Source organism: Caretta caretta, chromosome 4 (assembly GCF_965140235.1).
Source record: "Caretta caretta isolate rCarCar2 chromosome 4, rCarCar1.hap1, whole genome shotgun sequence".
Classification (NCBI taxonomy): domain Eukaryota; kingdom Metazoa; phylum Chordata; order Testudines; family Cheloniidae; genus Caretta; species Caretta caretta.
The window spans coordinates 140,772,399-140,800,161 of record NC_134209.1 but is presented as its reverse complement, the minus strand read 5'-3'; the positions used below and the strand labels follow the sequence as shown (position 1 = coordinate 140,800,161).

The following is a 27,763-nucleotide window of genomic DNA, read 5'->3' as shown; positions in this document are numbered from 1 at the left end:
ATACAATCCTGTCACTAAACTTTGCTGCCGGAGGCTTTTTTTTGCCTGGTAAAGAAGGTTTGGGGGTTTTGGAGGGGTTTGGGGTTTTTTTTTTTCTGCCAGCCACTGAATTGAGGGCATTTTTTCCTGCATAAACAGCTTTACTCGCCAATTCACCAAAATAATTCTAACTTGTTGCTCCCCAGTTGGGGCATTTCAGGAGTAAAACAGACATAGCCCTCCCAGTGCTTTATTGGCAGAGCCTGAACCAAGGTCCAGGACTCCAGAGCTAGCAGAGTGTAGAAGGGTCGAAGGGGCGTCAAGCTCACCTTCTGGAATGAAGGAACAACTCATGCTACTCTCTAGCGACCCACTCTGCTGGACACTTGGAATAACACGGACAGGAGATATTGACAGTGTCCATCCTTCATTTGATAGAGGGAATGTGGCAGCAACATGGGGCCCTTGAGGGAGCATTTGGGCAGTCATCAGGTTCACAAGTGGGCTCAGATGGGAAAAAGCACAAAACCATATTTTCTCCTTTAGATGGGGGCACTTGACATGTTTGTGGGGCTGGGGAAGCGTCTGGCACATCTGAAAGAACATCTGCACACGTTCCTCAGATGCTGGTGGCTGTTCAGCACAGCTGCTTTCCAGCATAACATTAATTGCTGTGGCTTCCAGCGGGAGCACCAATGTTGGAACAAGTGGCAACTTCCCAAATTTTGCTTCTTTTGTTAGGCATGGAATCACCCTAGAATCTTGCAATTGTTTCATGTGGTGGCACCAGAACGTACTGGGTGACACCTGTACCGTATAAGACAAAGGACTCATTGGTGCACTACCATTTGCTAGACCCCACGTACTGGGTCCCCAATAAATGCACAAACACTGTTTGACCCACTTGTAGCTGACAAGGTTCACTGATCCCTCATGCTTTAGCTTGACTTATTAGATGATTTTGGACTTGTAGATGTAGGTCTGGCTTTAATAAGTCCAAGTGTGGCCTGAGATTCTGGCCGATACACAAAAAGAAAAGGAGGACTTGTGGTACCTTAGAGACTAAAATTTATTTGAGCATCAGCTTTTGTGAGCTACAGCTTCTTTGGAAGTGAGCTGTAGCTCACAAAAGCTTATGCTCAAATAAATTTTAGTCTCTAAGGTGCCACACATCCTCCTTTTCTTTTTGTGGATACAGACTAACACGGCAGCTACTCTGGCCCATACACAGCATTCCAGATGTTTGGTTTATCATGGCATTCACTTACTCTCAATATGCTAGCAAGAAGCATGCCAGTTTCTGCTGTAATGACCCCTTCTAACATGTCTTGGATCACAGCACTTGCTTAAAAGTTTGCACAGACCTTTCAGCCAAGCCATTGGTGGCTGGGTGATATGGGGCTGAGATGATATGTCTAATGCCATTTTTCTTCATGAACCACCAAAACTATTTTGAAATAAACTGAGAACCATTGTCTCTCACGTCTTGTTCTGGCAGTCCAGTAGACCTTGTGCATCAATAATGTGCCCACAATAAGTTATTGAGTCGATGACAAATTTGTATTTTATGCGATTGGCTCATAAGTCATAACCCAGATTCTTCTATACATTTTAAAACCCTTTTCAGAGTTTCCAGATATTCTGCATCACTTCCACCCGTCACAATATCATCATCCAAACACCACCACTCATGGAATACCTTGCAAAACTTGGTCTATGTCATGTAGCAAGAGCTGCACTAGTCTGTCATACTGGTACAGACTCATTTATGCATTGATTTTGAGGTATGCCTTAGACTGTTTCTGAAATTCCAACTGTAGGTAGATGTGTGACAAATCAATTTTGCTGTATCGTTATCCCCCTGCTAGCGTAGCAAAAATGTCTTCAATTTGAGGCAGGCGGTACTTTTGAACATTCAGTTCAGCGTTTATGCTGACCTGAAAATATCCACATGCTCTTACGGCACCACTTCTTTCTTCTTTTTTTTGTTTACAGTTGGAATGAGAGGAGCTCCCAACTTGCTCCAAGCCACTTTTTAAAGTCTGCAGCATCTTAATAGATTTCCAAGCCAAGAGAACCTTATGTAAACATTCACAGCCCCACAGGGCCAGTCCCCCCTTCTCAATGACATACAAGTCTAAAAAACATTGTTTATTGTTATACTCCACTTCACTTTCATCACCCCAATGGGCACTATCTTTGCTCCTGTATATACGTTTTTAGCAACATCGGTGTCTCCCTCAATATGGTATTTTTCAAAGTTTCCTGAGTGTGAGTCAGTAGACACTGCGGGCCTGTGTCCAATTCCATAGTGAGCATTTTTCCCGTCACCCGCAGGGTCAATCAGATCGCTGACTGGCCATTTCTCCTCACGCTAGGCGTATCCAGGCTGGCTACCCCACTCTCGCACTGTGTGTCACTACTGTCTCTGTCCACAGAGTATACATTGATATTCCTTTATCTATACCCTATACTCTTTCTTATTTCTCTCAGCGAGCCAAACAGCTTGGCTATGCCCCTTTTTTTTTTTTTTTTAATAGCGCATGCAACATGCATGTTTAAATCAGCAGTCACAGGGAGTCTGGAACCCTTTTCCACACCCCTAATATGGGTCTGTCTGCTGAGTGGACTACCTCTTGCCTGGGGTTACAGATAATGTATGCGTTCCTACTTCTGTTTTAGCTCCCATGCCACACTTTCCATTGCTAGTCCAATTTCTACTGAGCCTTTAAAACTCAGATTTTCTTCAGTTGGAAGCCTCTTCTGTATGCTTTCATTAAACAGTTCCCTCACAATTTTCTCTTAGGGTCTCATTAAGCCCATCTGTCAAGGTTCCCTCCCCACTCTGAACTCCAGGGTACAGATATGGGGACCCACATGAAAGACCCCCTAAGCCTATTTCTACCATCTTAGGTTAAAATCTTCCCCAAGGCACAAATCCTTCCTTGTCCTTGGAAGGGTACTGCTGCCACCATCAAGTGAGTTAGACAAATATTCAGGAAAAGGACCGCTTGGAGTTCCTGTTCCCTAAAATATCCCCGCAAGCCCCTTCACCCCCTTTCCTGGGGAGGCTTGAGAATAATCTACCAACCAAATAGGTAAACCATGTGAGCATAGACCAGACCCTTGGGTTTTTAAAACACTAAAAACTCCAATCAGATTCTTAAAAACAGAACTTTATTATAGAGGAAAAAAAAGGAAAAGAAGCACCTTTGTAAAATCAGGATGGAAGGTAACTTTACAGGGTAATCAGATTCAAAACACAGAGGATTCCCCTCTAGGCAAAACTTTAAAGTTACAAAAAACAGGGATAAACCTCCCTCTTAGCATAGGGAAAATTCACAAGCTAAAACAAAATTTAATCTAATGCCTTTCCTTGCTTTACTTACAATTTTTGTAATCCTAGATCTTATCTCAGGTAAGGTCTTAAGAGATGAGTTTTCCTGCCCCTGGTCCCTCTCTGGCTCTGAGAGAACCCCACAAAGAGACAAAGCAAAAACCTTCCCCCACAGATTCTCCCCTTATTGGTCCTTTTTGTCAGGTGCCAACCAGGTTATTTGAGCTTCTTAACCCTTTACAGGTAAAGGAAGGATTTGATGCTACCCTGAGCTGTATGTTTATGACACCATCCTTAAAAGCACAGTGTTAGGATAGTCTTTTTTAACCCTGTCACCAAGGAGGAAATAAATCCACGTGCAAGCTGATTCCACTTGTGAAATCTGAACCTCTCTGCTATAATCAGTACGTTGGATACCAAGTGCTCTTGAGCAAGTCACAGGGTATGTCTACACTACGGAATAAGGTCGAATTTATAGAAGTCGGTTTTTTAGAAATCGGTTTTATAAATTCGAGTGTGTGTGTCCCCACAGAAAATGCTCTAAGTGCATTAAGTGCATTAACTCGGCGGAGCGCTTCCACAGTACCGAGGCAAGCGTCGACTTCCGGAGCGTTGCACTGTGGGTAGCTATCCCACAGTTCCCGCAGTCTCCGCTGCCCATTGGAATTCTGGGTTGAGATCCCAATGCCTGATGGGGCTAAAACATTGTCGCGGGTGGTTCTGGGTACATATCGTCAGCCTCCCGTTCCCTCCCTCCCCCCGTGAAAGCAAGGGCAGACAATCATTTCGCGCCTTTTTTCCTGAGTTACCTGTGCAGACGCCATACCACAGCAAGCATGGAGCCCGCTCAGGTAACCGTCACCCTATGTCTCCTGGGTGCTGGCAGACGCGGTACGGCTTTGCTGCACAGTAGCAGTAACCCCTTGCCTTCTGGCAGCAGACGGTGCAATACGACTGGTAGTCGTCCTCATCGTGTCCGAGGTGCTCCTGGCCGCGTCGGCTGGGAGCGCCTGGGCAGACATGGGCGCAGGGACTACATTTGGAGTGACTTGACCAGGTCATTCTCTTTAGTCCTGCAGTCAGTCCTATTGAACCGTCTTATGGTGAGCAGGCAGGCGATACGGACTGCTAGCAGTCGTACTGTACCATCTTCTGCCAGGCAGGCAAGAGATGAGGATTGCTAGCAGTCGTATTGCACCATCTTCTGCCAGGCAGGCAAGAGATGGGGATGGCTAGCAGGCGTACTGTACCATCTTCTGCCGAGCAGCCATGAGATGTGGATGGCATGCAGTCCTTCTGCACCGTCTGCTGCCAGCCAAAGATGTAAAAGATAGATGGAGTGGGTCAAAACAAGAAATAGACCAGATTTGTTTTGTACTCATTTGCCTCCTCCCCTGTCTAGGGGACTCATTCCTCTAGGTCACACTGCAGTCACTCACAGAGAAGGTGCAGCGAGGTAAATCTAGCCATGTATCAATCAGAGGCCAGGCTAACCTCCTTGTTCCAATAACAACGATAACTTAGGTGCACCATTTCTTATTGGAACCCTCCGTGCAGTCCTGCCTGAAATACTCCTTGATGTACAGGCACCCCCTTTGTTGATTTTAGCTCCCTGAAGCCAACCCTGTAAGCCGTGTCGTCAGTCGCCCCTCCCTCCGTCAGAGCAACGGCAGACAATCGTTCCGCGCCTTTTTTCTGTGCGGACGCCATACCACGGCAAGCATGGAGCCCGCTCAGCTCACTTTGGCAATTAGGAGCACATTAACCACCACACGCATTATTCAGCAGTATATGCAGCACCAGAACATGGCAACGCGATACCGGGCGAGGAGGCGACGTCAGCGCGGTCCCGTGAGTGATCAGGACATGGACACAGATTTCTCTGAAAGCATGGGCCCTGACAATGCATGCATCATGGTGCTAATGGGGCAGGTTCATGCTGTGGAACGCCGATTCTGGGCTCGGGAAACAAGCACAGACTGGTGGGACCGCATAGTGTTGCAGGTCTGGGACGATTCCCAGTGGCTACGAAACTTTCGCATGCGTAAGGGCACTTTCATGGAACTTTGTGACTTGCTTTCCCCTGTCCTGAAGCGCATGAATACCAAGATGAGAGCAGCCCTCACAGTTGAGAAGCGAGTGGCGATAGCCCTGTGGAAGCTTGCAACGCCAGACAGCTACCGGTCAGTTGGGAATCAATTTGGAGTGGGCAAATCTACTGTGGGGGCTGCTGTGATGCAAGTAGCCCACGCAATCAAAGATCTGCTGATATCAAGGGTAGTGACCCTGGGAAATGTGCAGGTCATAGTGGATGGCTTTGCTGCAATGGGATTCCCTAACTGTGGTGGGGCTATAGATGGAACCCATATCCCTATCTTGGCACCGGAGCACCAAGCCGCCGAGTACATAAACCGCAAGGGGTACTTTTCGATAGTGCTGCAAGCTCTGGTGGATCACAAGGGACGTTTCACCAACATCAACGTGGGATGGCCGGGAAAGGTGCATGATGCTCGCATCTTCAGGAACTCTGGTCTGTTTCAAAAGCTGCAGGAAGGGACTTTATTCCCAGACCAGAAAATAACTGTTGGGGATGTTGAAATGCCTATATGTATCCTTGGGGACCCAGCCTACCCCTTAATGCCATGGCTCATGAAGCCGTACACAGGCAGCCTGGACAGTGGTCAGGAGCTGTTCAACTACAGGCTGAGCAAGTGCAGAATGGTGGTAGAATGTGCATTTGGACGTTTAAAGGCGCGCTGGCGCAGTTTATTGACTCGCTTAGACCTCACCGAAACCAATATTCCCACTGTTATTACTGCTTGCTGTGTGCTCCACAATATCTGTGAGAGTAAGGGGGAGACGTTTATGGCGGGGTGGGAGGTTGAGGCAAATCGCCTGGCTGCTGGTTACGCGCAGCCAGACACCAGGGCGGTTAGAAGAGCACAGGAGGGCGCGGTACGCATCAGAGAAGCTTTGAAAAACAGTTTCATGACTGGCCAGGCTACAGTGTGAAAGTTCTGTTTGTTTCTCCTTGATGAACCCCCCCGCCCCTTGGTTCACTCTACTTCCCTGTAAGCTAACCACCCTCCCCTCCTCCCTTTAATCATTGCTTGCAGAGCCAATAAAGTCATTGCTGCTTCACAGTCATGCATTCGTTATTCATTCATCACACAAATAGGGGGATGACTACCAAGGTATCCCAGGAGGGGTGGTGGAGGAGGGAAGGAAAATGCCACACAGCACTTTAAGCACAGCACTTTAAAAGTTTACAACTTTAAAATTTATTGAATGACAGCCTTCTTTTTTTTGGGCAATCCTCTGTGGGGGAATGGCTGGTTGGCCGGAGGCCTCCCCACCGTGTTCTTGGGCGTCTGGGTGTGGAGGCTATGGAACTTGGGGAGGAGGGCGGTTGGTTACAGAGGGGCTGCAGTGGCAGTCTGTGCTCCAGCTGCCTTTGCTGCAGCTCAACCATACACTGGAGCATACTGGTTTGGTCCTGCAGCAGCCTCAGCATTGAATCCTGCCTCCTCTCATCACGCTGCCGCCACATTTGAGCTTCAGCCCTGTCTTCAGCCCGCCACTTACTCTCTTCAGCCCGCCACTTACTCTCTTCAGCCCTCCACCTCTCCTCCCGGTCATTTTGTGCTTTCCTGCACTCTGACATTATTTGCCTCCACGCATTCGTCTGTGCTCTGTCAGTGTGGGAGGACAGCATGAGCTCGGAGAACATTTCATCGCGAGTGCGTTTTTTTTTCTTTCTAAGCTTCACTAGCCTCTGGGAAGGAGAAGATCCTGTGATCATTGAAACACATGCAGCTGGTGGAGAAAAAAAAAGGGACAGCGGTATTTAAAAAGACACATTTTATAAAACAGTGGCTACACTCTTTCAGGGTAAACCTTGAAAGTTAACATTACATACATAGCACATGTGCTTTCGTTACAAGGTCGCATTTTGCCTCCTCCCACCGCGTGAACGGATTTTGGTTGAATGCCAGCAAACATACACTGCAATGCTTTGTTCTACAGTGATTCCCCAGTACGTGTTGCTGGCCTGGAGTGGTAAAGTGTCCTACCATGAAGGACGAAATAAGGCTGCCCTCCCCAGAAACCTTTTGCAAAGGCAGAACCGCAAATGCCAGGGCAAAGTAATCCTTTCACATGCTTGCTTTTAAACCATGTATAGCATTTTAAAAGGTACACTCACCAGAGGTCCCTTCTCCGCCTGCTGAGTCCAGGAGGCAGCCTTGGGTGGGTTCGGGGGGTACTGGCTCCAGGTCTAGGGTGAGAAACAGTTCCTGGCTGTCGGGAAAACCGGTTTCTCCGCTTGCTTGCTGTGAGCTATCTACAACCTCCTCATCATCATCTTCTTCGTCCCCAAAACCTACTTCTGTATTGCCTCCATCTCCATTGAAGGAGTCAAACAACACGGCTGGGGTAGTGGTGGCTGAACCCCCTAAAATGGCATGCAGCTCATCATAGAAGCGGCATGTTTGGGGCTCTGACCCAGAGCGGCCGTTCGCCTCTCTGGTTTTCTGGTAGGCTTGCCTCAGCTCCTTCAGTTTCACGCGGCACTGCTTCGGGTCCCTGTTATGGCCTCTGTCCTTCATGCCCTGGGAGATTTTCAGAAAGGTTTTGGCATTTCGAAAACTGGAACGGAGTTCTGATAGCACGGATTCCTCTCCCCAAACAGCGATCAGATCCCGTACCTCCCGTTCAGTCCATGCTGGAGCTCTTTTGCGATTCTGGGACTCCATCATGGTCACCTCTGCTGATGAGCTCTGCATGGTCACCTGCAGCTTGCCACGCTGGCCAAACAGGAAATGAGATTCAAAAGTTCGCGGTTCTTTTCCTGTCTACCTGGCCAGTGCATCTGAGTTGAGAGCGCTGTCCAGAGCGGTCAGAATGGAGCACTCTGGGATAGCTCCCGGAGGCCAATACCATCGAATTGTGTCCACAGTACCCCAAATTCGAGCCGGCAACGTCGATTTAAGCGCTAATCCACTTGTCAGGGGTGGAGTAAGGAAATCGATTTTAAGAGCCCTTTAAGTCGAAATAAAGGGCTTCATTGTGTGGACGGGTGCAGGTTTAAATCGATTTAACGCTGCTAAATTCGATCTAAAGTCCTAGTGTAGACCAGGGCACACTCTCTTGAAGGGTTTTGCTTGTGGGCTCTCTGGGGCGATCAAACTGCGTACAAAACTGTATGACAGATTAGTACTTTACTATTCCTTTTGCTTTGCTCTGTGAATCAGTGGCTTCGCGTACAGACTCACAATGTTTGTGCACCTGCTGCTCTCCATATGGGGACAGTGCTAGGGTCAGACTTCAGGCACCAGTCGGCTGCTTTCTTTTGACTTAATCTTCACAGTCATTTCCCCCCCAGGGGGTGTATAGTCTAACCACTGCTAGCACAGGATGGAAACATTCTTCTTTCATTCTTACGTAACAATATCTAAACCATCAAATGTTCCTTAAAGTCAGAGCATGCAACAGGGAAGGGTTTTCCTGGTGGTTACAGCAAAATCTGAGACCAGTATCTACCACACCACATACGGCTAATAGACTTAAATCCCTTACTTACTCTTCCTGTCTCCTCTATATAAGGCTCTGTCAAATTACAACACTATTCATTTGCCTGTTTGCTCCGATCAGTTGACAAGATGACAAAACCAGAGAGAGAGAAGCAGAGTATTAAATTCAGAACATTTTGGCTGTTAGCTAATTTAAAAAAACACAACTAAGTCCACACAAGAAATCCACTTCCTGGACACTATGGTGCTAATAAGCGATGGTCACATAAACACCACCCTATACCGGAAACCTACTGACCGCTATTCCTGCCTACATGCCTCCAGCTTTCATCCAGACCACACCACACGATCCATTGTCTACAGCCAAGCTCTACGACACAACAGCCCCTCAGACAGAGACAAACACCTATAAGATCTCTATCAAGCATTCTTACAACTACAATACCCACCTGCTGAAGTGAAGAAACAGACTGACAGAGCCAGAAGAGTACCCAGAAGTTACCTACTGCACAACAGGCCCAACAAAGAAAATAACAGAACGCCACTAGCCATCACCTTCAGCCCCCAACTAAAACCTCTCCAACAATCATCAGGAATCTACAACCTATCCTGAAAAATGATCCCTCACTCTCACAGATCTTGGGAGACAGGCCAGTCCTTGCTTACAGACAGCCCCCCAACCTGAAACAAATACTCACCAGCAACCACACACCACACAACAGAACCACTAACCCAGGAACCTATCCTTGCAACAAAGCCCGTTGCCAACTGTACCCACATATCTATTCAGGGGACACCATCATAGGGCCTAATAACATCAGCCACACTATCAGAGGCTCGTTCACCTGCACATCCACCAATGTGATATATGCCATCATGTGCCAGCAATGCCCCTCTGCCATGTACATTGGTCAAACTGGACAGTCTCTACGTAAAAGAATAAATGGACACAAATCAGACGTCAAGAATTATAACATTCAAAAACCAGTTGGAGAACACTTCAATCTCTTTGGTCACTCGATTACAGACCTAAAAGTTGCAATTCTTCAACAAACAAACTTAAAAACAGACTCCAACAAGAGACTGCTGAATTGGAATTAATTTGCAAACTGGATACAATTAACTTAGGCTTGAATAGAGACTGGGTGTGGACGGGTCATTACACAAAGTAAACTATTTCCCCATGTTTATTCCCCCCCTACACCCTCCACTGTTCCTCAGACATTGTCAACTGCTCGAAATAGCCCACCCTGATTATCACTACAAAAGGTTCCCCCCCCCTCGCTCTCCTGCTGGTAATAGCTCACCTTACCTGATCACTCTCTTTACAGTATGTATGGTAACACCCATTGTTTCATGTTCTCTATGTATATAAATCTTCCCACTGTATTTTCCACTGAATGCATCCGATGAAGTGAGCTGTAGCTCACAAAAGCTTATGCTCAGATAAATGTGTTAGTCTCTAAGGTGCCACAAGCACTCCTTTTCTTTTTACGAATACAGACTCACACGGCTGCTACTCTGAAACCTAACTAAGGGTCAGATTCTTCTCTGAATTAAGCTGGTATAAATTGGAAGAAAATCCAATGACTTTGGCTCCTTTGAGGAAAACATTCAGATCAACATTCCATCAAAAACTCTCCAGCCAGGAGGCCATTGTTTAGTTTCTGTGAGCTCTATTAACTTGCTAACACATGTATAGGGAAAGAGACACAAGTACCAGCCAGCAGTTGTCATGGCTAATGAGTTGGTGGTGCTGGGAAACTAAGACCACAGCAGGAAGTGCCTATGGAACAGTCATGTGCCATGAAGTAATAATATTTAGCGTTTCTTTGCTGGTTTCCATGCACTGATCTCAAAGTGTTCTACAGGAAAAGTCACTATAGTTACAGATGGGGAAACTGAGGCAGAGGTGAAGTAACTTGACCAAGTTCCCCCAAAGACTTCACAGACTTAATGTAACCTGAGTGAGCATTAACTCTTCCACAGCTACCCATGTGTGCCCTTGGAAGTGGTTGAGGACCCCACGGGAGGCCAGCCAGGGGAAAAATTGTCAGCATGGTCCCAGTGGTTCAGGACTGTGGCAGAAAGCCAGACAGCCCTAGAACCAACAAAGAAGCAGAGTCCCCACCACGCCGATGCCCCTGACCTCCTGTGCATCCCCCAGGCTGTGCAGTGTTCGGGGGCAGAAGCGCTGCTTCTTGCACAAGAGGCCCTGGCAACAGAATGGATTGGAGAAAGCTCTTTGAGAGGGTCCATGCACAGCTTACTTTCACTCCCCATGGAAGGAGACGGTCAGACCCCAGGTATCCTCTCCCCAAAGCTGTCAATCCACCATCTATCACTAGCACAATCCTCACACAAACTTCCTAAATGGACCCAGTTGCTGTTATGGATAATGGCATTTTTCAGCAAGATCTTTAATTGCTTAAATCTCATTCAACCTTAAAGCCTTTCCTATCTCACTTCTCTGCTCGGGGCTATTCCAGTAACTCTAGGTGTGAACTCCCAGAATCCTGATGACCTGTCCATGAATGTGCTGCAGGATCCAAACTACAGAAGGGCCAGAATGGCATGTACTGGAGACAGACTGAGAGCCACATTTATTAACATTTCAAGGAGGTTGGATTCAGCACTTTGGTTCAGTCCTTTAAAGAGAGAGGGGCCAGTTGTAAGAGTCAGCTCCAGATACCCAACCAAACTCTTCCACAGTCTGGAGCAGCTTGAATTGGGATTTTGGTTCAGACCCAACTCTAATCTAAATGCGGTAACTGCAGAGCTGAATAGTACCTTCCTGCACAAGCAGTGCCACCGAAATCAGTACGACTGCTTCTGAGGTAAGGTACTTCTCAGAATCTGGCTGCAACTTATCACTGATACAGACACAAACACTGGATGTTCACCGAAAGCTTATATTGATTATAAAAGCCCTAGCTGACATGTGAGCAATAATACTCGATTTCATCCATAGGAGCTGCATTCTCAGACCAGAGGCTGCACATGGCTCTCTCTCCACACCCTCTGCCCAGGGGCACAGGGAATGCACATTTATACAGAGCATCTGCTTTGCATATTTCTGCCTGAGTGGCATTTCCTTGCAATGCCGGGCAGATATAAAAGTTTTATTTATGCCTTAGATTCTCAGTGACTGTCAGACTTGGCGAATCAGGATGATTTCACAGACTCATTTGTTCTGGCTCCTAGTGCTCTGGATTCAGGGTAAGAACACCACCAGGGGAGCTATTAGATTAAGATAATAAATCTCTCAACTAGATTTAATCATCATAGATCTCTTCATCAAATCAACTTTAATTCTTCATCCTGTGAGATCACAAGGACATATTTCTAGTGGATGTAGACTTTAATGTAATTAACTGGTTCAACTGAAAATTAGTCAATAAATATTTGCAGTTTTCCTTTTTTAAATAGCATTTAATTTGATTCTCCTAATTTTTCTCATAATGTTTTTCCTCTCTCGCCAGACTCCAATGGGCAGATTGTGATGACTCAGACTCCAGAATCCCTGGCAGTGTCTCCAGGAGACAGAGTCACCATCAACTGCAAAGCCAGTTCCAGTGTTAGTAGCTACATGGCCTGGTACCAACAGAAATCAGGGCTTCCAGCCGTCCCTCCGGAATCCCAGACCGGTTCAGTGGCAGTGGGTCTGGCACCGACTTCACTTTTACAATCAGCCGGGTCGAGGTGGATGATGCTGGAGATTATTATTGTCAGCAGGGACAGAGCTTCCCTCTCACAGTGATACAGACCAGTACAAAAACCTTTGTTCCATCTCTGTTACTCGATGTAACAGCTGTTTCCTACCCACTCCCAGAGCAGGCAAGCATGTGCCAGATTTTGGGCAACTTTTGAGAAACCACAAACCACAGTCTAATTTCATCTTCTCATTTCTACAGCTCCCAGCCTGCTGGAATTTACAGGCTGATATATTACAATAAACTCAGCAGCTTCCCTTTTTCCACTCAAGTGTATGTACTTCTTATCGGCCGGATCCAAGCTCCCACTATCATTACAGTACAAGCCAGACATCAGCTCACAAATGGTGACCACTGTTAAAAGCATCCAGCAGGTACCTCCATGAGCAGAAACAGAAGATTGGTGCTTTCTTCCCTTGCAGCCCATACAAAGACTGAGGCCACATCTATACCAGAAAGCTTGTGTAGCCATTTTATGGGAACCTTTGTGAACCTGTGATCAGTGATAGTGACCAATGGCCTCCTTAAAACAAAGTATTTGTATCTAGCAGTTGGAACAAAGTATCAGAGAAACAAGGATTTTAAAAGAACAAAGAGATAGGATGTGCATTTTGACTAATCTAATCTTACATTTTACAACAAGCTAAATCAAACAGGCTAGCTTCTTAAATTACAGAACAAGAACTGAACCAACTCGTATTCCCTTAGTGCTTATCTACACATGGAGTTATTCCAGAATAGCTATTAATAACTGTTCTTGAATAACTATTAACTCAGAGTAGCTATTCCTGAATAACTACATGAGTGAACAATCTTATTCTGGAATAAGTGAGTTCTGCTCCTGTGATGTTCCCCTGGTGTTATCTGAACCGGTGATCTGCTAGGTCCCTCCAATCCTTGACTCTGGAAGCCAGCCTTACCCTGCTCTGCTGTGACAACCCCCACTCCTGGGCTGTTCACGCACATCCTGTGACATGTAAGATGCTTGGATTGTGCAACCGAATGACACTAGCCAATATGTCCAATCCCAGCACAACCCAAGGAACCTCCGTCTTGCAGTGTCCAGTTATGCCCGCTGGACGCTGCAAGCTTATATGAGTTCATCAATTTAACAAAGAAATTGATATGTACCAGGCTTGTTACCCCAAGGGGAGACTCTGACACACTTCAAACCAAATGCACTGCTTCAGGCAGAATAAACAAACAAATGTATTAACAACAACAAAAACTAGATTTTAAGTGGTTATAAGTCAAACCACAACAAGTCAGATTTGGTCAAATGAAACAAAAGCAAAATGCATTCTAAGCTGATCTTAACACTTTCAGTACCCTTGCAAATGTAGATGCTTCTCACCACAGGCTGGCTGGTTGCCCTTCAGCCAGGCTCTCCCCTTTGATCAGTGCTTCAGTCGCTTGGTGGTGATGTCTGTAGATGGAGGTGGAAGAGAGAGGAAGAGCATGGCAAATGTCTCTCCTTTTATCATGTTCTTTCTTCCCTCTTGATTTTGCGCCCCCCCACCCCTTCAGAGTCAGGTGAGCATTACCTCATCACAGTCCCACACTGACCAAGTGAAGGGGGCTGACTCTCTCAAGAGTCCAACAGATCCTTTGTTGCTGCCTAGGCCAGTGTCCTTTTTTCCTGTGAGGCTGGGTGGGTTTGTTCCATACATGCCCTGATGAGGTCTGAACGGCCCCTCTGTTCCAGAAGAGTTTTGCCTGGGCTTGTTTTAAGCCATGAGGACACATTTTCAGCCTCATAATTATATACATGAAATTACAACCTAAAACATTACTATAACAACAATGCTCAATGCATCATGAGCCTTGCGAAGACACCCAAAATGACAAACTTTGCATTAGATACCACACAATCATATTATAAGGATGAACATGGGGGTGTAGGGTATTCCCCTGAGGTACAGAACATCACACCTCCCCCCTTAGTTTACTGCAAAGGGTTAGTCACTATCTATCTCGAAGGCAGTTTGTGTTATAGTTCTCTTGGCATCCAGCCATTAAGGCCATGAGGCAGTGTGCCTCAGTTCCCCCCCACCCAGCAAACCGGGTTTGTTATGGTTTCTCCACTGTGGTAACCTTTAAGTCTGTTTACAGGTATTAATTGAAAATTAGCATTATCATAAGGTTTAACATCCGTGTCAAAATTCTTATCGCCAAAACTTAACATTAATACCCAAAATTTTATCACAGATGTGCGTTTACAAGTATCTTTATGATACCACACCCACTGTTCAGGTAGTGTAGTTTGAGGTGTCCTGATGGCAGGAGCCCCATAGGAAAAAAATGGTTGGGTGTTCAGAAGCCCCCCTACCAGAACCTCCCCCTAGCGCTTCCTGCCCTCTGGTGGGCCCCGCTGATCAGCACCTCCCACTCCCTCCCCATGCCTACCCCCTGCCCCGGATCAGCTGTTTCCCAGTGTCAGGACTCAGGAGGTGCTGGGGTGAGGAGCGAGGGCGCAGCTTGCTCAGGGGAAGGGAAGAGGCAGGGCCGGGGTGGGAAGAAGCAGGGCGGGGTTGGGGTCTTGGCAGAACGAGTGGAGTGGGAGTGGGACCTGGGTGGAGCACCCCCCGGCAGATTAGAAACTCAGCGCCTGTGATTGGAACCATTTACCAAGGGTCACGCTGGGTTCTCCCTGGAAATTTTAATCAAGCTGGCATGTTTTTCTAAATGATTTGCTCAAGTTCAAACAGGAATTAATTCAGGGAAGTGCTATGACCTGTGTTACTCAACAATTCAGACTAGATGATCACAATGGCACATTCTGGCCTTATAATCTATGAGTCCATATTACTTCTAATTCCACCCCCCCGCCATTGCAGACGCCATTGGGGACATTGTGATGACTCAGACTCCAGAATCACTATCAGTGTGTCCAGGAGACACAGACACTATCAACTGCAAAGCCAGTTCCAATGCTAACAGAATCAATAGAATGTGGCCTGGTATCAACAGACATTAGGATAAGCTGCTTCCTACCATGGTGCTTCCTACCACGCCTCTTGTGTCTCAGACCAGTTCAGTGAGTGGGTCTGGCACTGACAATAAATATTCACAATCAGGAGGGTTGAAGCAGATGATGCTGGATTGTCAGCAAGGTTATAGCTCAACATAGTGATACAGATCAGTACAAAAAGCACCCTGCTTTCTTCAGTAACTGTAACTGCTGCTTCCTATACAGAGTGACAGTATCAATGCAACTGCTGTCCTTTCATAAGGAAATGGGGCGTGTTGAGCTATGGGCTCTTCTCCCAAAAGTCCTGTCTTCTCCTATCATTGTACAGCTCTCACCATGGCATATGGGACAGACTACAATCAAGGGGGAGATTCATTACTTACATAGAGAGAGAGATCAACTGGTGTAAATCAGTGAAGTTAATTGAGCTATACTGATTTACACCAGTGGAGGATCAGTCCTATATAGTCACTGCTACTAAACTCTGTTGCTCTGCAAAGCTGCACATTACATTGCAATCCTAGCGCTTTCTTAATGACCTTGCAAAACGCAGAGGATATAGATTTATGCTCTACAAAGGAATAAACCAATAAATAAAACTCCAGAGCAGCAGAAATGTTAAAAGAAAATCAAAGCTAACCTTTAAAAAATACCGATTTCAGTAGATTAATGTTTTTAAATGATGAAAAGAGAGGTGCTCATATAGCAAGATTGTTTGGTTAGCAATTGTCTAAAAGAATTCCAGCATATCCTTATGTATCTTTATACACGTGAGCATTAGACCAAAATCTCTGCGAGCCTACATACACTGAAGTGAATACAATACCAGCAGCAGAGAATATGGCCCATCATATTGAACGTATGAATTCAATCCTTTCTATTATCACTACAGAACATTCATATCCTGGCCACAAGGTGGCAATACATACCCATGCTACTCTGGAGCATCTGAAATTTCAGATAAATAGTTTATAACAAAGTTAATGATAGTGACCTCACTCCACACGTTTGGAAGGAATGCAGATAAATCAGTTCTTCTGTCCCCACCCTTATCCGCAATTCTCTTGATTATTGTCATACCCTGCTCCCAGCCTCCCCAACCACTCTGGATCCAGTCACCATGGGCTGGTGCAGGGGGCCTCACAGTGGACAGAGGTGTAATCTGACCTCATTCCTTCATTGTCACTGAAAATGTCTGGTGCGAACAGGTACCTGAACAAGCTCCTACTCTGCTTCATTCAGATTCTGCCTCCTGTGCCTTGGGAATCCCAGACCAGTTCAGTTTTAGTGAGTCTGACCCTTACGACACTCCTACAATCAGTAGACTCAAAGCAGAGTTCACTATTGTCAGCATTACCATGGTCCCACTGCTTTCTGAAGCCTCTTTCTGTCATTGCTTAAAAGAAGTTCTCAACTCACAAACTGCAAATCTCAATTCTCTGTTTCTGTTGAATGGAAAATATTCCATATTACTCTGTAAAACTTAGCCCAGCCTCCCAAGCTCTCTGTTAACTGTAAACAGTGAGAAGAGTTAGATTAATAGCAAAAAAAGATGGATACCAAACAAACACGCAGATTATCTGTACGGGCTATTTCCTTTTTGATTTTTTCTTAAAAGCCTCACTCTGCTTCTTGTAGCCCAATCAGCAACCCATTCCGTAACTTCCCAGCCCAGAACTTCGGGAGACCTCTTGGGTTTCCATGTGGTAGAACAGGTTGTGTGTAGTCAGTATGGGTGCTAGAGAAGTAGTTTATGTTCACACAACACATAGTCAACCTGTGCAACTCTTTGCCAGACGATGTTATGAAGGTCAAGACTATAATAGGGTTCAAAAAAGAATTAGATAAGTGCATGGAGGATAGGTCCATCAATGGCTATTACCCAGAATGGGCAGGGATGCAAAACCAAGCCCTGAAGTCTCCCTCGCCTCTGTTTGCCAGAAGCTGGGAATGGGCAAGAGGGGATGGATTACTTGATGATTACCTGTTCTGTTCATTCCCTCTGAAGCACCTGGTATTGGCCACTGTTGGAAGACAGGACACTGGGCTAGATGGACCTTTGGTCTGACCCAGTATGGCCTGTTCTTATGCCCAGCAACCTCAGTAAAGCTTCCCTTCTATATCCATTCTGTTGTTCTCTACGCTGCTCTGTCACTTAGCAACACTATCCTATTACCAGTCTGTTCCCTAATAACCAAGGCCCAAAGCCATCTCTGAGTTAAGCTGTTATAAACTGGAAGTAAATCCATTGACTTTGTCTCCTTTGAGGACAACATAATGACAATCCATACTGTAATGATAGTAATGACATACTATCCAGCTAGAATAGCATCATTTAGTTTTTCATTCCTATTAACCTGTAAATACACGTAAAGGGGAAAACGTGTGCACAAGTCATCACAGCTGATGAGTTGAAGGATGCCAGTACCTCCAGGACCTGGTAGGTCTGTGCAGCGAAAGTGCACAGAACAGACATGTGCTATGAAGCAATAATACTTAGCACTTATCTACTGCTCTTCATCCACAGATTTCAAAGTGCTGTACAGTGCAGGGTCACCATTGTTATTGATGGGAAAACTGAGGCAGAGACCAGCAAAGCCAATTGGGAAAGCTCCCACAGCGAGCCCAGAGGCAGAACTCATTGTTCACCCAACTTGAATACCAGCAGAAAAGCCTTCAGTGAGACAATCATAGAAATGTAAGACTGGAAGGGACCTCGATAGGTCATCTAGTATTATCTAGACCATCCCTGACAGGTGTTTGTCTAACCTGTCCTTAAAAACTTCCAATGACAAAGATAGGTAATTTGTTACGGTTCTTAACTATGCTTACTGTTAGGAAGTTTTTCCTAATATCTAACCTAAATCTCCCTTGCTGCAGTTTAAGCACATTACTTCTTGTCCTGTCCAATTTATCACCCTCCTCTTTATAACCCTAACTTTTTACATTCTTGAAGACTTATGTCCCCCCTCAGTCATCTCTTGTCTAGACTAAACAAATCCAGTGTTTTCAATCTTTCCTGGTAGGTCATATTTCTGGACTTGTAATTATATTTGTAGCTCTCCTCAGTACTTTCTCCAATTTCTCCAGCTGGATGTGCTGATTCTTCCACAAGGGACCCCAGCAACAAAAGGGATGGGAGAAAGTTGTAGGAGAAGATCCTTGCAATTTTTCTTCCTCTCCTTCAGAAAAACTCTAGTTGTTTAAATCCCATTCAACTCTCAATTCCTTACAGCCCCTAATATCCCGCTTCTCTGCCCAGGTTTAATTATAACTACATCCGATGAAGTGAGCTGTAGCTCACAAAAGCTTAAGCTCAAATAAATTGGTTAGTCCCTAAGGTGCCACAAGTACTCCTTTTCTTTTTGCGAATACAGACTAACACGGCTGCTACTCTGATACATGAGATGATTTACTGTGAAATTAAACATCCTTGTGAAGACCCTTCTGTGAATCTGCTGAAGGCCCAAGGCTCTGGTGAAACCAAGATACACATACTTGAGATCCACATCCATAGTGGAGGTTGGTATGAGCACTCTGTTTAGGTCCTTGATAGGGCAAGTGAGCAATCATGAAAGTCACTTCCAGATGCTCAGACAAACTTGTCCATCGTTTGGAGCTCTTTGTATCTGGGATTTTGGTTCAGGAGCACTCTAATCTAAACTTTGCAAATATAGGACAAAGTTCTATTATCCTTTGGCCTGAGCTATACTTAATACTTCTCACCAGCACAGCTATGCTACCATGGGTGTGATTTTTGACCAACATAGCTATGCTGCTAGAAGAACTAGTGTAGATGCAGATATGGAGGCTTAAAGTGTTTCTGCTGGTATAGATTACGTCTCTTGGGGAACTGGTGTAAGCTGTGCTGGCAGAAGCTGCAACTACACTAGGACGGTTTGCCAGTACAGTTCAATCAGTATAGCTATGCCTGCAAAACATTTATATAGGCAAAGCCTAACTCACTGTGAAGAAGAGACTATGCTAATACGAAATTGTATAGAATCAGATGCTGTTAAAGGACAAGAGATGCCAAGTGGAGTATGATGGTGTATGTTGTGGGATGAAGATCAAGAAGAACATATGCCATTAGGTGCACAGAGACATGGGGATTGGACTCCTGGATGGAACCTCCACTCAAACTGCCTGATTGGATCTTTGCAGGGGTGTGAATTGGAAGGGTCATCAGGAGGCAGGAGGGAGAAGGGTGACAGAGGGTGGTGGACAGCTAGACAGCGCAGGAAGGGTAGCACTGATGGGCTCTTATAAGATTATGTTTTCTCACTAGAGTAGGACATAGAATGGTTCTTGAAAGCTACTGTTATTTTATTATAATGTTTATTCTGGTTAGTGGTCGTGGTTTTTCAAATCCAGAAGTTGGAAACCCTGAAGGGATTTGCAGGGCCCTAGAAACAGAGTTAGGAAAAGCAACCAGGATCACCCAACATTCACTGGCAAGTGTCCTGAGAGGAAGATCAGACAGGTAAAAAGGCTGCACAAACAACCCAGAGATGCAGGTGTTGAACAAGGTGTGTGTCTCGGAAGGGGTAGCAAAGGCACTCATACTAAGTAGTATCTCAGCTCACAAGCAGTCCCACAGATATCAATAGAAGGACTTGCAAAGTAAGATACTCCACAAAGGAAGCTTCTCAGATTCTGGCTGAAAGTTACCAGTGATACAGACACACACACTGGGTACTGCATTAAAACATACATTGATAACAAGAGCCATAGCCGACTTTATGTGTGCAATACTCAGTTCAATCAACGGAAGCTGCATTCTGAGACTGAGCTATACAAGGTCCTCTCTTTGCACTGGGGAACAGAGAATGGACATTTACACAGAGCAGCTGCTTTGCACATTTCCACCTGAGTGACATCTCCTTGCAATGCAGGGCACATATGAAGTGTTATTTCTTAGAGATTGTACCTTAGATTCTCACGGTCTTTCAGGCTAGAGGGACAAAAATGATTTCACAGACTCATCTCATCTGGCTCCTAGTGCTCTGGATTCAGGGTAACAACATCATCATGGGAAGTATTAGATGAAGAATCTCTCACCAAGACTTAATCATCATAGATTTCTTCATCAAACCTACATTAATTCTTCATCCCATGAGCTCACTGGAGATATCTGGAGATGTAATGGTCTCAAGTTGCATTGGGGGAGGTTTAGGTTGGATACTAGGAACAACTTTTTCACTAGGAGGGTGGTAAAGCACTGGAATGGCTTACCTGTGGAGGTGGTGGAATCGCCTTCCTTTGAGGTTTTTAAAGCCCGGCTTGACAAAGCCCTGGCTGGGATGATTTAGTTGGGGATTGGTCCTGCTTTGAGCAGGGGGTTGGACTAGATGACCTCCTGAGGTCCCTTCCAGCCCTGATATTCTGTGATTCTATGATCTCTCCAATAGACACAGATAATGCAACTAGATGGTTTAAATGAAAATTAGACAGTAGATATTTGCAGATTTACTTTTATAATAGTATTTCATGTGATTTTTTTATTATATTTTTCCTCTCACCCAGATGCTTGGGGGCAGATCCTGATGACTCAGACTCCAGAATCCTTGGCAGTGTCTCCAGGAGACAGAGTCACCATCAACTGCAAAGCCAGTTCCAGTGTTAGTAGCTGCATGGCCTGGTACCAGCAGAAATCAGGACAAGCTCCTAAACTCCTTATGCACAGCATTTCCACCCATCCCTCTGGTGTTCCAGACCGGTTCAGTGGCAATGGGTCTGGCACTGACTTCACTTTTACAATAAGCCTGGTAGAAGCTGATGATGCTGGAGATTATTATCGTCAACAAGCTCAAAGCTCTCCTCTCACAGTGATACAGAGCAATGCAAAAACCTCCCTGCTTTCTTCAGCTTCAATTCCTCACTCTAACAGCTATTCCCTATAAACAGAAAAGGCATTGTTCCAACTGCTGCTGGGTCAGAGTGGTGACGTGTCTGTCTGTTTCAGGCAGCTCACCCCGTTATCCATTCCTTCCTGTCATTTCTACAGCTCCCCCACCCTGTAGTAGCACAAAGACCGGAATTTTTGCAGGGTAATCATTAATATCTTCCTTTTAACTACTGAAGAGTATTTGCTCTTATAGGCTGGATCCAATTTCCCACTAACTTTACAATATGGGTCTAACATTTCAGATGACAAATGGCTACCACTGTATAAAGCATCCAGAAATTACTTGTGAAAGCAGAACGAGCAGAGTGGCTGTCTCCCTCCCCATACAAGCCCCAAAGCAGTTAGACTCCTTTCCACAATATGGTGCATGCCCATAAGGCAGTTCACAGGTGGGAGAGAGAAAAGGAGTGTCTACACTACAATTCCTGAGTCACTTCCGTATTCCAATAACCTACAGAATCTGGTCTAGATTTCAGACAATCTCAAATAGGAGAGGCAAAGAGCTGACTCCAGTTCCATTTTTAGCCTGCAGCAGTTACACCTTATCTGCTAGTCACTTAGCCCTGGGCAGCAGCACACAGCCTCAGTCCCATGGACCATGCTGCTGTTCTCGGCAGGGGTTTAGCTGTGGAGGCAGTCTCTCTAGGAAGTCTACTCAAGGCCCCATGCTGTAGCCATTACGTGAGCAACACTACCAGTGACATCAGTGGGAATTTTCATGGCCATAAGGGCCAATGGGAGGCAAAGTGCTCTACAGGAATGAGCCTAGTGTTAAATATCAAAAGCTTATGAGACTATTTCCCTTCCCCATTAAGTCGTTGTGCGCCCCTGAATACATCAGCTCGCTCTCTGCCTCGGTTTCCCCATCTTCTGAAACAAAGATCTCCCCTACTTACAATGTAAGCTGCTCTAGACAGGGACACCGCACACTGCTAGCACTTATTTACTAATCAGTTGCTGGATAGAACTGATTAGCACCAAGCTTCTTTTCCACAGACATATAGAATCTGCCTTTTAAAAGGGAAAAGAAAATAGCCGATTAGACTAAAATAATGTTTCTGTAATACTGGTGATTTCATCAAAACAGATTAAATACTGGACTGAAGTAAAGGAGAAAATTAGAGCTGGTTGGGAATTTTCTGACAATAGTTTTTCGTTGAAAATGTCAGTTCAGCAAAACCAAAACTTTTTGCGGTATAGGTACAGATGAGGATGGGCAGGAAGGGCACAGATTGGGCTAATCAAGACCACCGCTGCTAACTGAGGATTTTCCCTTCTTGAAGCCCTCTTGCTTCTGGAGATATTCTGCCAAAGAGATCACACCATCTGTATCATCTGTGAGGAGATCTCCAGTATAAAGTGATATTAACCAGCGCTCCAGAAATAATATGCTGAGACTATTTACTCCCATTCATCCTTGAAAAATGTCATTTTAACAGAAAGGCTCTGGTACCCAGGAGCATCTGGCTGAAGTTGCCTATATCACTCAGAGCCCCTCTTTTTGTGCATGTTTATGGACCAGATGTAAATTTTCATCCCTGAACCCAATTTGCATATTTCTCTTCCGCCTGCCTCTCTGAGCTGCTATAAATGTTCCGTGTCCCTTGTTACAGTCTGTTGGTCAGTATCAGACCACTCAGGCGTATCAAGATGATCTCACAGGCTCAGCTCATCTCGCAGTTAGTGCTCTGGATGAGGGTCAGGATTAAACTAAGAAGCAATTTGATGAATCAAAAGGACAATAATCAACTCAAAATTTTAAAAGATCTAGAAATGTTGTATACTGACCATAAACTATAGTCTACAATCAAAATCCATTTAGTTAGTAAGCGCTTTGTGGCAAGGACTGTCACCTATTATTTCTTTGTATGGTATCTGGCACAACTGGGCCCATACCATTCAAGGCCTTCGAGATTACCAAAATATAAATGTTATAGAATAAACAGTCACTGGATTACACTGAGTTTATGAACATGGTTATCTCAGCCTAACTGAGCTGTGCAGAGGGGTGAGTGCCCCAGGAGCCAGTGTCCCCCCAAAAGGGGAGCCAACTTAGGGGAGAGTCGTTGCTGCAGCCGAGCAGGAGAAGCAAATAGGCAGGCATAGATACCCATCAGCACAAAGCAGGCAGGCTGCAGCTGAGTAGGCACGCCAAGCAGGCAGGGGGAGTGGCTGCTGCAACTCGCGCACAGGGGCGGGGATAGCTCAGCTGAGCTGTGCAGAGGGGTGAGCGCTCCAGGGAGCCAGTGTCCCCTCCAACTTAGGGGAGAAGTGCTGCCGAGCAGGCACGGACCCCTGCCTTCGAGTAAAAATACAAGCCAGATGCTTAATTCCATCTCCAATGAATGGAGTAAAGAAGATGGAAATTAACAATTGCATAAAGGTTAAATTCTAACTGCAGCACTAATAGAACCAAACAGTCCCAACCAACAATGGGAGCCACTTATGTGTGTGAAAAAACATTTTCGATGATGAAATATGAGAAATCCAGCTACAGATCGGTCTCGTCTGATGAACATTTACAATCAATTTTGAGGACAGGGAACACTAACTTCGAACCACAGCTAAATGCAATTTTGTCAGAAAAACATCAGTACCCTACTTCTCACGAATTCTAAAATAATATTTTTTTATTTTTGAATATGCGTATTTGTATGATACAAATGTGAGTTTTTAGAAATAAAATTAAAAAAAATAACGTGAAATGATTTCTAATGTATTGACAAATATTTTGTGTGATTTCACAATACCTACTTCGGTTAACTTTTACACCTGATTTAGAATTTAATGCAGCACTGACAGAGTCGAGTAGTGTTGTTTTTTTAATGATTTTGCATATATTGAATTTCTTTCACAGTCACTTCGGCCCGCGAAGCCCCTTCAAAAATCTAACATGGCCCTCGTCTCATAAAGTTTGGAAACCCCTGATCTACATGGTCATATTTTAATCAGATAACATCACAGTGCTATGTTTCTAAATCACTTAAAAGACATTGAAAAATCAGAAGTGTATTCACTTCCATTATCTATTCTTTTAACAGGTCAAAACCTAAGAATGGCCATACTGGGTCAGCCTAGTGGTCCATCTAACCTAGGATCCTGTCTTCTGACAGTGGAAGGTAAATTAACCTTTCAGAACAAGAAGTTATTCGTTTAACATGTTTTTCACACTACCGAGTGTCATTATTGACAGGTATTTTTTTGGTGGGGTTAGGAGCATTTGGTGTGTTTGTGCACAAAGTACAGTATTTCTTTGCCGTGAGCTCTACCCACCTGTGCCCCACACAGGACACGGCCAGTTACAGAGCAGCTGAGTTGCATATCTAACCTCCTTAAACAAGAAGCTAAACTTCCCCACAACTGACACAAGATGGCCATATTCCACTCTCTTTCCAGCGGTAGCTGAGAGCTCCGTGTTTTTGAAAAGGAGGCCAGACAGTTTAAGGGCTGAACTATGGATTCAGGAGTCTAACTTTAAATCTCCAGGAATAATAATTATGGTCTAGTTATTTAATGTTAAACAGAACACAGGGAGCACTGCCACAGGGCTCCCAAACCATTTCATGGAACGCCAGCCTATTCCTGTACACTGTTACCTTTGGGATTTTAAGGGCAAAATAGGAGATTCAGGATTAAGGTTCCCACAACACTGTGCATAACAATACGGTCTCTGAGGTAACGACTAATAAACCCAGTAGGGAGTAGTAGGAAAGGGAAGATTAGGCCCCTGTGCAGATCCCCTGACGCATGGAGATCACACCACTGATAGGAATCTCCTCAAAAAGACGCTGTTAGAACCATTTAAATGTTAACAAGCAGCTGAGCAACACTGATGAGCTGAGAGCATCTTTTCCCATTCCACCCTGACAAATGCCATTTCAACACAAAGTGAGGAACAGGAACTGTAACCTAATATGGATTTGTTCAACAAAATAGGGTCTTGAGCAAGATAGGTACCTCTAGCCGCCGCCTTCACTATCGTCAGAATTGCCATTTGAACACAAATTGAGGATGCTGCCCCAGGGTCCATAAGGTTGAACTTGCCTATTTCATCCATGGCCCCTTTTACTTCCCTTTTTCTGCATGTTTTTAGCTCACATGGACATTTCCATCTCTGAACTAAGTTTGCATATCTCACACCCAAAGTAACACTCTCTGCAGCTCTCAGCCCTTATAAATGTTCCATTTCATTGGTTACAGTTTGTTGATCAGCACTGTGTCAGTCAGACGTAGCAAGATGATCGCTCAGGTTCAGTTGATCTGGCTGTTAGTGCTCTGGATCCAAGGTAAGAATCAAATGAAGGGGGCAATGGATAATTTAAGTCACAATGATCCACAGAAAAATTTAAGAGCTCTAGAATTTTTTATTATTGATCTGTAAACATTCCTCACTTAGTGACAGTAACTTCTGAAATGCTGGTCTTCTAATGACAATTAAGAGAAAAAACAGATTTGAGAAAAATACAAGCAATTGGAAACTATGTGGAATAAAAGAACCACCTCAAACTTCTTATTAATGTTATTCTCAGAAGATGAACTATCAGATGTATGGAAAGAGGCACAAGGGAATATTTATCAAGACAAAATATTGGGTATTTGGATTATCTATACTATTGAGAGATACGCCAAATGTACAGACTACACAGAGAGATAGAAACACTATGTAGAGAGAGACTATGCATGTTCATGCTAATTTATATTCTGTTTCTTAATTCAGAGTCCAGTGGGCAGATTGTGCTGACTCAGACTCCAGAATCCCTGGCAGTGTCTCCAGGAGACAGAGTCACCATCAACTGCAAAGCCAGTTCAAGTCTCACCTGGAGTAGCTATCACTTACTAGCCTGGTACCAACAGAAATCAGGACAAGCTCCAAAGCTCCTCATCTATCATGCTTCCAACCGTGCCTCTGGGATCCCAGACCGGTTCAGCGGCAGTGGGTCTGGCACTGATTATACTCTCACAATCAGCAGAGTTGAAGCTGAAGATGCTGGAGATTACTATTGTCAGCAGTATAAAAGCTCACCTCTCACAGTGATACAGACCAATACAAAAACCTCCCCATCCCGTCCCTTTCATTCTAACAGCTGCTTCCCATACATAATTGCTAGTTTTCAGACAGCATTTTGGCAGTCTTACAACACCAGGCCGAGCCCCCTGCTCCCACTGCTGATCTTTCTATAATACTGTTGTCTCTTTCCTACACCAGTGCCCCACTCCTGAAACTAGTGCTCAGTCTCTGCCGAGCAGATGTTTGGTCCTTTCAAGTCAGCTTCTCAGCATAAGAGAAATTAGTGATGTTGACTTTAAGAATACTAAGCTAAACTTGTTTTATTTACTCACATACACCAGTTCTGAAACTGAGGTGATTAAAAACAGCAAGCAGGCAAACCTCTCTATCAGAATCTCATCCCAATGCACATGTCCCAGGGAGAAAATCTGCCTCAAGAATTTAATCAGAGACTAAGACAGAGAGCAACCTTCCTGCTGCTGCTCACACAGCTAGCTTTCCTCAGAGCCCTGCGTAACCCAAACTAACAATAACCCAACTTGGACTTCCCAAAAGGGAACATCTGCTCACACATTAAGAATATACTTGGAGGACTCTGTGTAACAGCATCACTTACAGACACAAAGACACTTGTCAGATGTGATCAATTATTTTGCTTCCGGGAAAGCTTTTTGATACTCACATGACCATAGCCACTTTTGACCATCCTGCACCAAACAGTTCAGTGGATGCAAAACAGTTGCTGGGTTTGGTACAAATCAGCTCTAGTAGCTAATAAAACCTAGAAATGATCTAAGTTGTGACACATCCCCTGTTGGTGGCACTTCCAGGACCGCTTTAATCTTCTTCTGTGGTTTAGGCAGAACTTGTGCATCAATAATGTGCCCACGATAAGCTATTGAGTCCTTGACAAATTTGTATTTTATGCGATTGGCTCATAAGTCATAAACCAGCTTCTTCTATACATTTTAATACCCTTTTCAGGGTTTCCAGATGTTCTGCATCACTTTAAAATATCCACATATTCTTACGGCACCACTTTCTTCTTCTTTTTTTCCCCTCTATTTTTGTTTACCGTTGAAATGAGAGGAGCTCCCAACTCGCTCCAGGGCACTTTTTAAAGTCTGCAGCATCTTAATAGATTTCCAAGCCAGGAGAACCTTATGTAAACATTCACAGCCCCACAGGGCCAGTCCCCCCTTCTCAATGACATACAAGTCTAAAAAAGCATTGCTTATTGCTATACTCCACTTCACTTGCATCACTCCAATGGGCACTATCTTTGCTCCTGCATACGTTTTTAGCAACATTGGTGT

At 44.9% G+C, this 27,763-nt stretch overlaps 1 long non-coding RNA gene across 2 annotated transcripts in view; it reads right to left on the bottom strand.

The window, feature by feature from the left end:
• The window catches only part of LOC142071958 (uncharacterized), a 478,941-nt gene that overhangs the window by 306,187 nt on the left and 144,991 nt on the right, over window positions 1-27,763 (bottom strand). Inside the window, exon 1 of one of the 2 annotated variants that reach the window (XR_012668237.1) lies at window positions 10,160-10,340. The exons of the other annotated variant lie outside the window; for it this stretch is intronic. This is a non-coding gene — a long non-coding RNA (uncharacterized LOC142071958). Of the gene's footprint in view, window positions 1-10,159; window positions 10,341-27,763 lie in introns of those variants that run through there. 2 annotated transcript variants of the gene reach the window in all.